This window comes from Triticum dicoccoides, chromosome 1A (assembly GCF_002162155.2).
Source record: "Triticum dicoccoides isolate Atlit2015 ecotype Zavitan chromosome 1A, WEW_v2.0, whole genome shotgun sequence".
NCBI classification, from domain to species: domain Eukaryota; kingdom Viridiplantae; phylum Streptophyta; class Magnoliopsida; order Poales; family Poaceae; genus Triticum; species Triticum dicoccoides.
In genome coordinates, this window is record NC_041380.1 from 392,452,513 (window position 1) to 392,463,550 (window position 11,038).

At 42.1% G+C, this 11,038-nt stretch overlaps 1 pseudogene; it reads left to right on the top strand.

Annotated features, from left to right (window-relative positions):
* The first annotated feature begins 1,342 nt into the window (after positions 1-1,342).
* On the top strand, positions 1,343-9,909 carry LOC119353307 (annotated as a pseudogene).
* The last annotated feature ends 1,129 nt before the right edge of the window (positions 9,910-11,038 follow it).

The window sequence follows — 11,038 nt, forward strand, 5'->3', positions numbered from 1 at the left end:
CCTCTCCACATATAGTACTCTTCCGATGGAAGTCGGTCATTGACCACGTTGACCACGCCGCGTCGAGAGCACTAGGGTGGTGGTCTGGACGATGGCGAGGCCTGGGAAGGGGACGATGCGAAGCCGAGGAAGACGCATCAGTGGAAGCCCTCATGGAGAGGAGTACGAGGTTTCACTGGTTCGGCTGCGGTGTGAGGCCGCCGTCGCTGCAGAATAACAAGGGGTGTGAGTGAGTGGAGGGATGGCCTGGCCAGCGGTGGGAGTAGTATGGGGGTGGTGAGGCCTCCGCGGTAGCACAGCCGGCCACGGGATGCAGGAGAAGGCGGCAGGACCGGCGCTGCTTTGGGCGGCTGGACCAAGAAGACCAGAGGTTGAAGAATCACTACGGCCGCTGGATGGACATCGTACGGTCACTGAAGCTAGAAACGTTTATTATTGACTAAGTTGACAAAGCCCTTGGTACGCTCCAACTTAGTAGGCCCATAGGTCAGCCTCCGAAATGGTGCGCCCCAGATGTCAGGGGAGGAATCATTTTTTGGGTGGCCGAAGCTAAGAATATCCGAGATTGAAGAAGAAGCACGACATCCGTTGGATAGACATCCAACGGCCACTGCTGCTAGAACCGTGTGTTGACTATAATAAGTTGGCAAAGCCTTGCATACGCGTCAACTTATTTTTTTAGGGGACGCGTCACTTAGTAGGCCCACAAGTGTGTGGCAGGGAACTTATAGTCCATTTGCATTTTGTAGGAATGTACAGCCCATTTTGGAATTCTAATGGAATTTACAACAGCCCATTTACAGTTTGTTAAAAGTACAACCCATTTTCTAGCTAGGACAATGACTAATAATTTCAACCAACCGTTGAAGAAAGAAATCAATAAAATTTTCCACATTATGATGGGCTCCGAAATATTTTTATCCCGAAATTTCTAGTCAGATTAAATATAAATTTGTACTACGTAAAAATCCAACGAAACATTGCGCGCGCAACAATGAAAATTTAAGATTTTCAAAATCCATAAATAATATTTTATAAACTAATTTCGTGTTTGGTGAATTTTTTTATAGTTATTGCCCAGTTTTTATAATTACATCCCATTTATTATTTTTAAAGCCCATTTTCCTGTTAAGCCTAATGCATCCCTCCTAGGAAAGATTTGCAGCCCGGCGGGGTGGAGAATAACAAGTTGAACTTGCCTGGGTATTCCTCAAAAAGATGTATAGCTGAGCTAGCCATTTTCATCTTGAAAAAATTAGTATCTGGGCTGGACATCTGGCCTGGGCTAGACGGGCCACAGCCCGCCCAGTTAGTACCCTGCTCTCCTCTAAACACAACGAAAGCATCACCAAGAAAAACTCTGAAGTGCTCATGCCTCAAAAACACAAATACTGCTCGAGCTGCTTGGTTCCATCTGTCGGCCGCACCTTGTGCAATTCTCTCATTTATATTGACTACATAGGTTGACAATGGTGTGGGACCGTGATGTCAGGAAACCAGGAGAAAGCAAAAAAATTAGTTGTACATAATAAGGAGGCACTTGCGTACGTACGGCTATGGCCCTAGTGGGTCCCTAGTGTCATCCAGTCAAAATAAAGTCATCTCCTGAATCCTCATGTTCGTTGACGATGTTAACAATGCTTGGCGCCACGGCGAGCGCAACAACTCGAAGGACAATGGAGAGGGCCTCGCGGGCCCTACGGATGGTCTGATACATCGCCCGCTACTCATTCAGGAAGCCAGGATCATCGGACACCTATGAGCACCTTCGAGAAACTGAGACGACATGAAACGGTAAGGCCGCGCTTGTGAGCTATGGTTTATTTCAAACCTGTATTAACATACAAGTTTAATTTACTCGTCATCGAAAGCAACACGTAAAATACAGGCGTAATGAAACCAAGGGCCCGAGGTCTGTAAGTAAAACCGGCGGGTTACGCGTGTAATTCGAGAGACCAGTGTATATTTTACGAGCACTGCTATATGGATGACATTACCAGACGATACATGCACGACGTGCGTATCATGCCATCCATGGGCAAGGCTGAAACAGCAGCTAACGGCTAGATTAACAATCGTTCGAGTGTCGTTCAGCGTTTTTATCGTGTGTCAAGTACTTCCGATATTTTACAAGTCGAAATCGACCAACCAAGCGCCTTCGCCTGAGACCATCTGCTTTAATTTACAAGCGTCAGTTTTACAAGCGGTTTTGCTTAGAAAATGACGATCCAATCATGGCCTAATATCATGAGTTGGTCGGAAGATCATATGGTTTCATGTCTAACCTACCCGACTTGTCGTATAGGCTATGAATGAAACATCAGACGATGAACTTCTTAAGCATGGAAACAACAGAAGAGGATGATCTTCTTAACAAGCAAATCACTGGCATTAGATTGACATGCAAAACAATACGAAGCATTATTTTCAGGAGGCACGGTGAACAGCTCTTGATGCCGCATGCCACAACATTCCAAGCTCAACTTTGCAATCAAACACAAGGCCTGGCATTACATAAACAATATTCAGAACAAACTCTTAACACAGGAATATCTCGACAGAGTAACTATTTACTTCCACTACAAGAAATATGTCAACTTATGACCTTCTTTTAGTGACCCTGGAGGAATTGGTCATAAATCTATGACCATTTCAGACCAATTGGTCAAAAGCTGTTCGGGGGGCTCCAAACCCTAAACCATTGCGACCATTTTGGTCAGAAATGTCGTAATTTCCTTACACGAAATGGTCATAAAGCAGACATCACTAGTCCGCTGCCTTATTTCTAGCTAGTCATAACCTTGTAAATTGTGGTGGATTGGTATGACTTGGCGCCACCTCATTAGTTTTGCCTATGTGTCATGTCCATGTGTCAATTTTTGCCCTAGGTTGTGAAGCAACCTATATTTCAGTCATTCCAAAAATTCCCAAAAAAATCTCATAAATTCTTTGGGTCATATCTTCGTCAAATATGTAAAAATACTTCCTTTCCTAGTTCAAAAATAATTCAACAATATTCATTTTCCTATTCTGTTCACAACATCACTTTATGAAGGAAGTGCTATTTATATATTCTTGATTGCCCTCGGAATTCTTGGGCACTCTTTCCTATCAAAATCATTGCCGCATGACAAAATTCAGCTCCATTTGCCCAGCAAATCTTACTTGGCAAATTTTCAAAGTTTTTGTCCACCTAGAAGCATTGTGAAGGAAGTACCTTTTTTATATATCCAAATGACATGAAATTTAAAAAGTTCCTTCATATGCCCAAATTATCACCCTCCTCCAAATTGCAGCTCAGTCAAATTATCTATGTGAGCCGAGGTTCAATTTATATTTTATGGCCAGATTGGCACGTTGCAAAGCAAGTGTTATCTACACCCCTCCTATTACCCTCAAACTCTTTGGGAACTCTTCCATACCCAAATCATTGCCACATGATAATATTCAGCTCCATTTTCCTAGTAAATCTTTCTCAAGAAATTTCCAAAGTTTCTACCTCGAGAGAAGCTTTGTGAAGTAAGTACTATCTAGGCTTACCCAAATGATCTGAAAATCTACCAAGGCATAACCATACCTATGTAACTTACCTACACCAAATTTGAGCTCATTTCATTCATCCAATTTCTCTCACTAGTTTTCCCAAGTTTCTGTCGATAGAAGAGCATTGTGAAGGAAGTACCACTTTAGCATGTCCAAATGGTATCAATTTTCTACGGTGCTTTCCAATGCCGAAATAACCATCGTCCACCAAATTTCAGCTCAATCCATTCATTATTTTGAGCCCAGCTTCAAATTCATATTTCTGTCCAGTGTGGTACTTTGCAAAGCAAGTACCACCTGGGATCCACCTTTTGATCTGAAAATTTGCGAAGACATTCTTATTAGTAGATGATCATCCTCAGCCAAAACTCATGCCCATTGGGCATGTGCATTTCTCGTACTGCCAATCAAACACTTGGCTGCTAATTCATCTTTCAGCATAGGTCGGTCTCCTCGTGAGATTCTTCTGTTGTAATTTTCTTCCTAGCACCTACCTGGGGAGTGTCCAACCCGCTAGACATGCCTAGGCCTCCCAGAACGCATGTCAACGCCAAGGTCACGCGGTGACCACGCACAAGGCATGCGAGTTCACATGCTTTGGAGTTGGGGCCCTGGGCCACCATCCAAACCTCGACGTATCGCCACCAAACCATGTATTTATGCTTAAATATATACTTATGTAAATATAAATGACTTTAAGAAAAAATAAAGAGCAAACAATAAGGCAGCTACAGTTCAAATTTGACCCGCTTGCTGCTGAATCGGCGGGAATTTGTCTATTTCACCAGAGGTGGATCAAAACTTTTGACACCCAACCATTTTGTCAATTGTGCATTAAACATGGCCTAGTATTTTATAAAATTGATTTGGTCAAATTTTGCAACAAATATATGGTAGGTCCTTCACAAAAAACTCATTTCAGGCGCCTGGAAAATGGAAAATGATTTTTCCGTGCAAAGAAAATGAAAACTCCCTTAGGCAACATTGTTTGGAATTCCAAGATGCACCCTTGTGCACAATATGAGATCATTTGAACAAACTATGCCATGAATGTGGCCACAAGATTGACCATTTGGCTTGAAAGCCATGAATCTTCACAGATGATAGCTCATTTTTTAGAACACTTATTTTAAAATAATCATCATATTATAAGTTTATTATTTTTCCTAGGAACTTGGTCACATGTAATGACCCAATGCGAAGGTTTTCCATTTTTTTTAATTTTTTTAAATTTTTTATGCCCGTTTCAAAATGCGGTCAAAACGGCGGGCTTGACCGTTCCTAGCTAGTGGTTGAATCTTGAAAAACTTTTGATGTTTCTCTGATGAAATAGATAATTATGTACCTATAAATGATTTTTGGAAAAAATTAAGAGCAAACTAAAAGGCAGCTGCAGTTCAAATTTGACCCGCTTCCTACTGAATCGGCGAGAATTTGTCTTTTTCACCAGAGGTGGATCAAAAATTTTGACACCCAACCATTTTGTCAATTGTGCATTAAATATGGCCTAGTATTTTAGAAAATTGATTTGGTCCAAATTTGCAACAAATATATGGTAGGTCCTTCACAAAAAAAACTCATTTCGGGCACTCAGAAAATGGAAAATGAATTTTCCGTGCAAAGAAAATGAAAACTCCCTTAGGCAACATTGTTTGGAATTCCAAGATGCACCCTTGTGCACAATATGAGATCATTTGAACAAACTATGCCATGAATGTGGCCACAAGATTGACCATTTGGCTTGAAAGACATGAATCTTCACACATGATAGCTCATTTCTGAGAACACTTTTTTAAAATAATCATCGTATTACAAGTTTATTATTTTTTTCTGGTAACTTGGTCACATGTAATGACACAATGTGAAGGTTTTCCATTTTTTTTAATTTTTCTTGAATTTTTTATGCCCGTTTCAAAATGCGGTCAAAACGGCGGGCTTGACCGTTCCTAGCTAGTGGTCGAATCTTGGAAAACTTTTGATGTTTCTCTAATGAAATAGATACTTACGTACCTATAAATGATTTTGGGAAAAAATAAATAGAAAACTACAAGGCAGCTGCAGTTCAATTTTGACCCGCTTCCTACTAAATCAACGGGAATTTGTCTTTTTCACCAAAGGTGGATCAAAACTTTTGATACCCAACCATTTGGTTAATTGTGCATTAAATATGTCCTAGTATTTTAGAAAATCTATTTGGTACAATTTTGCAACAAATATTTGATAGGTCCTTCACAAAAAAGCTCATTTTGGGCACTAAAAAATGGAAAATGATTTTTTCGTGCAAAGAAAATGATAAGTTCCTTAGGCAACATTGTTTGGAATTCCAATATTCACCCTTGTGAACAATATGAGATCATTTGAACAAACAATGCCATGAATGTGGCCATAAGATTGATCATTTGGCTTGAAAGCCATAAATCTTCACGCATGATAGCTTATTTTTTAGAACACTTTTTTAAAATATTTTTCCTATTAGAAGTTTATTATTTTTCCTGGTAACTTGGTCACATATAATGACACATTGCAAAGGTTTTCCAATTTTTTGTATTTTTTTGAATTTTTTATGCCCATTTCAAAATGCGGTCAAAACTGCGGACTTGACCGTTCCTAGCTAGTTGTTAAATATTGGAAAACTTTTAATATTTCTCTGATTAAATAGATAGTTATGTACCTAGAAATGATTTTTGGAAAAATAAAGAGAAAACTATGAGGCAGCTACAGTTCAAATTTGACCCGCTTCGTGCTGAATCGGCAAGGATTTGTCTTTTTCACCAGAGGTGGATCAAGGCTTTTGACACCCAACCATTTGGTCAATTGTGAATTAAATATGGCCGAGTATTTTATAAAATTGATTTGGTCCAATTTTGCAACAAATATATGGTAGGTCCTTCACAAAAAAAACTCATTTCGGGCACTCGAAAAATGGAAAATGAATTTTCCGTGCAAAGAAAAAGAAAACTCCCTTAGGAAAAATTGTTTGTAATTCCAAGATGCACCCTTATGAACAATATGAGATCATTTGAACAAACTATGCCATGAATGTGGCCATAAGATTGAGCATTTGGGTTGAAAGCCATTCATCTTCACACTTGATAGCTCGTTTCTGAGAACACTTTTTTTTAAAAATCGCCGTATTACAAGTTTATAATTTTTGCTGGTAACTTGGTCACATATAATGACACAATGTGAAGGTTTTCCAATTTTTTGATTTTTTTTGAATTTTTTATGCCCATTTCAAAATGCGGTCAAAACAACGGGCATGACCGTTCCTATCTAGTGGTTGAATCTTGGAATTTGTTTGGTGTTTCTCTTATTAAATAGACACTTATGTACCTAGAAATGATTTTTGGAAAAAGTAAAGAGCATACTATAAGGCAGCTATAGTTCAAACTTGACCCGCTTCCAGCTGGATTGCGGAAATTTGTCTTTTCACCAGAGGTGGATCGAAACTTTTTACAGCCAACCATTTGATCAATTGTGTATTAAACATGGTCTAATATTTTAGAAAATTGATTTGGTCCAATTTTGCAACAAATATATGGTAGGTCCTTCATGAAAAAAACTCATTTTGAGCATTCAAAAAAATGGAAAATGTTTTTTTGCCAAAAACTCATTTCTCACGACACCTTTTAAAAGTTATTTATCTTTTTTCTTGTTTGTTATTTTTCTTGAAAACTTGTTCACATTTGGTGACACAATGAGAAGGTTTTGCATTTTCTTTTTGAATTTTCAGGTCATAAAATCGCTGACATGATTTTAACATGTTAATTTTAGGCAACTATGACCTATTTAGATGGTCATAACATCATACTGCATCCTGATTGGTCCGTGGACATCTCACGCGGATCACGCATCATACGCCGTCGGATGGTCGCGGATCCAACAGCCGTCCTCAACCCTTCCACACCAACCCTGAAACCCTAACTGGTCATTTTCCATCCACCCCCCGCCTCCTTTCTTTCCCACATCCATCCATCGATCCCCTTCCATCGCCTCGCCCAGCTTCAGTCTTCTGTCGTCGTCCTCTATTTCACATCTGCATCGCGCCACCCCTCCTCCCAATCTCGTACGAAGCCGCCGCACCCCACACCCAACCCGTTGCTGCCCCCACTCCTCTAGTGCCATCTCCCTCCTCTTCGAGGGCTGACCCCTCATCGTCCAGCCACTCCAGCGCCGCCTCCCTCCCCATCGACCAGCGCCTCACTGGCCGTCCAGCGCTGCCACCACGCCTCCAACGCCAGTCTCCTACCCCACCGAGCGCCGAGCCTCGCCATCCAGCACCGCCCACCTCCCCATCAAGTACCTCCCCATCAAGCGCCGCCGAGATTCCAACGGTTACTAGCGGCCGGCAGCTACCTAGCGGTTGCTCCCTCCTCAAGCCCGATCATCCCCTCGATCTCGTCGGAGCGGGCGGAGACCGGGCCGCGGTGATGACGGTGATCGACATCCTCATGCGGGTGGACGCCATCTGCCAGAAGTACGACAAGTTCGACACCGAGAAGCTCAACGGCACCAACGTCGCCGGCGAGGACCCCTTCGCCCGCCTCTACGGCTCCGTCGACGCCGAGATCTCCCAGTGCGTAGAGGTACCCCGCCCCTTCTCCCTCCGCTCGTGCTCCACCGGGCGCGTGTTGCCCCGCGCGACAATCTGAATCTAATAGGGTTGTTGCTGTTGCAAAAAGCGGAGGCAGCGAGGTAGGAGAAGAACCGGGCCACGGTCATCGCGCTCAATGCCGAGATCCTCCGCGCCAAGGCCAAGCTCCTCGAGGAGGACCTGCCCAAGCTACAGTGCCTCGCACTCAAGAAGGTCCGTCCAATCATCTCTGCGCTGACCCGCTAGATCTGCTTCTTCTGTGGCCGCTAGGACTTGCTATCCATGTTGTTTACTAGCAGCAAAAGAGGCTAGCTTACCTTGAAGGAGACTGCCTAAATTTAGGGTGCGCGGTTGTTGAATGTCAACGGAAAAATGAAGCAATTTCTGTGTCAGCGAGGTGATTTGCTGGATCACCTGGTGCAGTTTAGAATCGATGGGACTGGTATTTTTTGTAGAATTTGTGGGAAAGTATGTTTATGATTTTATAGGATTGGTACGGTGATGTTTATATGCTGATTATATAGATGGAATTCTAAGCATATGTTGGAGAAATTGAAGGTCTTGTATGTTGCAATGTACTTCCATTTAGTTGTTAGTATAGATGATGCCTAGACTATTTACATCAATGCCTAGTTCTTTTGCATATGACCAGTATAAACAACCATTGGTGCGTCCAGCACCGCCCACCTTCCCATCCAGCACCGCCCACCTCCCCATCAAGTATAGATGATGCCTAGAATTAGTGCATCCTTTTGCTTGTTGCTAGCTGTAGGATCTGACTTTTGGTTGTTGTTTTGGTGATGTAGGCCAAGGGAAATGACTACCGTTCCAGGGTCTCCGGTCTGGGAGCTCGTGAAGAAGAACAACTACTTCTTGATCAAGTAGTTCGGCAATAGCAACACCAAGGTGCAGTACAGCAAGGAGCCCAACAGTCTCTACAATGTCCACTCCTACAAGTTCTCGGGTCCGTAGCTCTTTGCACTATTTTTAACCCTTTTGTTTGCAAGTGTCTCTGCAAGGAGCTAACTTGCTGTGGGGCTGATGTGGTTTCAGGCTTGGCAAACAGCAAGACCGTGGCGGTCCAGCCATCAGCGGGAGAGGACATGGTTGTTGTCCTGTCCACGACCAAGACCAAGAAGCAGAACACCCCTACCAAGCTCCAGCACAAGACTCTGATGCACAAGGAGTTCCGCAAGATGGCCAAGTCTGTCAAGAACCAGGTATTAACTCCCGAGTTTTGTACTTGAATTGCCCTTATGCTTGGCTTCTAAGCTACAACTGTAAGTCATGGCTTGTCTTTGCTTCCTCCTTGAGTTCAGAGTTGTGGCATGGAATGCTTGATTTTTTGGTGGACTTGTGTCCCTGATGATGCACCGTTGTTGCACTGCCAACCATCAGATGCAGTAGCTCCTCCTACTTTCTACTCTGCTGCCACCGCTCGTTGTTTTGCTACTGCTCCTGCTAGTTAGTCACTACTGCTACTCCTAAGCACTGCTCATAGAAGCTTCTACTTGCCGCTGTTGATTCCTCCCACAGCCTGGCATCTGCCATTGTAACTTCATGCTGATGTAACATGTGAATCTGTTGGTCCTGCTTATTCTCTTCAAAGAAGTTAATGTACCTACCTTATTTTGTGCTCTGTTATTATCTTTGATCAGTAACAGTTGTGTCTCTTAGAGAGACACTCCTACATTTTCTGACTTGAGTTGTTAACTATTGTTCCATACTTCTGTTAGCTACAACAAAGAGTCTTTGAATTTGGTACTGCATGAGTTTTTGCTATTGCTTACACAGAGAGTATTTGCTACTACTAAAACAGCGATTTTGTATGCACTGCTACCTAATGAGTGCCTTCTTTGTAATATTTCACCTTGGCATGCATATGTTTGTTTGGTTTGAACTTTGCATGACATGATATAATTATTTCCAGTGTTTTTCTCAACTTATTTTCATTGACACTTGATATATACTTAGCTTGTACTTGAAGCTGTGGGTTAATGTGGTGATTTTGTTCTACTTGGATGCATTGGTACCCCCATAATCGAGTGCATGGATGCAATGGCAAGAAGATCTTGGCTGTGCGCATCATCAAACATACCACGGAGATAATCAACCTCCTCACCGATGGTAACTCAATCTAGATCATTACTTTATACTCTCCTACATTTGTGATGTTAGTATGCTTCTGTTGACTATGCAATGTGACTTACAATTCCTAGCTGTGCATGTTGTAGATTGTTTACTGTAGTGTGGTACACTTCCTGGAGCATTGTAATGCCTTACCAAGTAGCAATTGCATGAAGGTCCACAACACAAAAACTATGTGTAATGGATCCATGACTTGCAATCTGTACGCGAATACCATGTGTAATGACTGTTATTTTTTGCATCGTCTGAACATTTTTTTGCTGTTGTATTGTTTCTCACTCATGATTGATCTACTGCCAGGTGAAGGTTTTCAAATATTGGAGGAGGAGGACAATAGGAACTTCTGTGATGTCTAGTCATCTATTTTCTTTTCTTTGCTGTAGAATAGTTTTTTTGGCACTTGCTGGTTCCTTGGACATAAAGATATGTACTGCTAGAATGAATGCATGTAAAGATATTTTGGGCTCCTATAATATTCCATGTTGCTTCGAAAATGTATCAGAACTAGGCTAGGCCCAAGATAACTTGTAGTGTGATGTGCTGTAATGTCAGTGGCATAATAAAAGAAGTTGGATTGGATCAATTATTTCGGACGAGCCCAAGATATATTGAAAATTATTTCCGAGGGGCAAACTTGAGAGGCCCAGCAAAGAAATGGCCCAGAAAAAACAAGACCCAAAAAAATCTGTCAAAAGGGATAGGCAAAGAAATTTAAAAGGCTGAATTACTGGGCCAGGCCCATGTAGCTAGTCA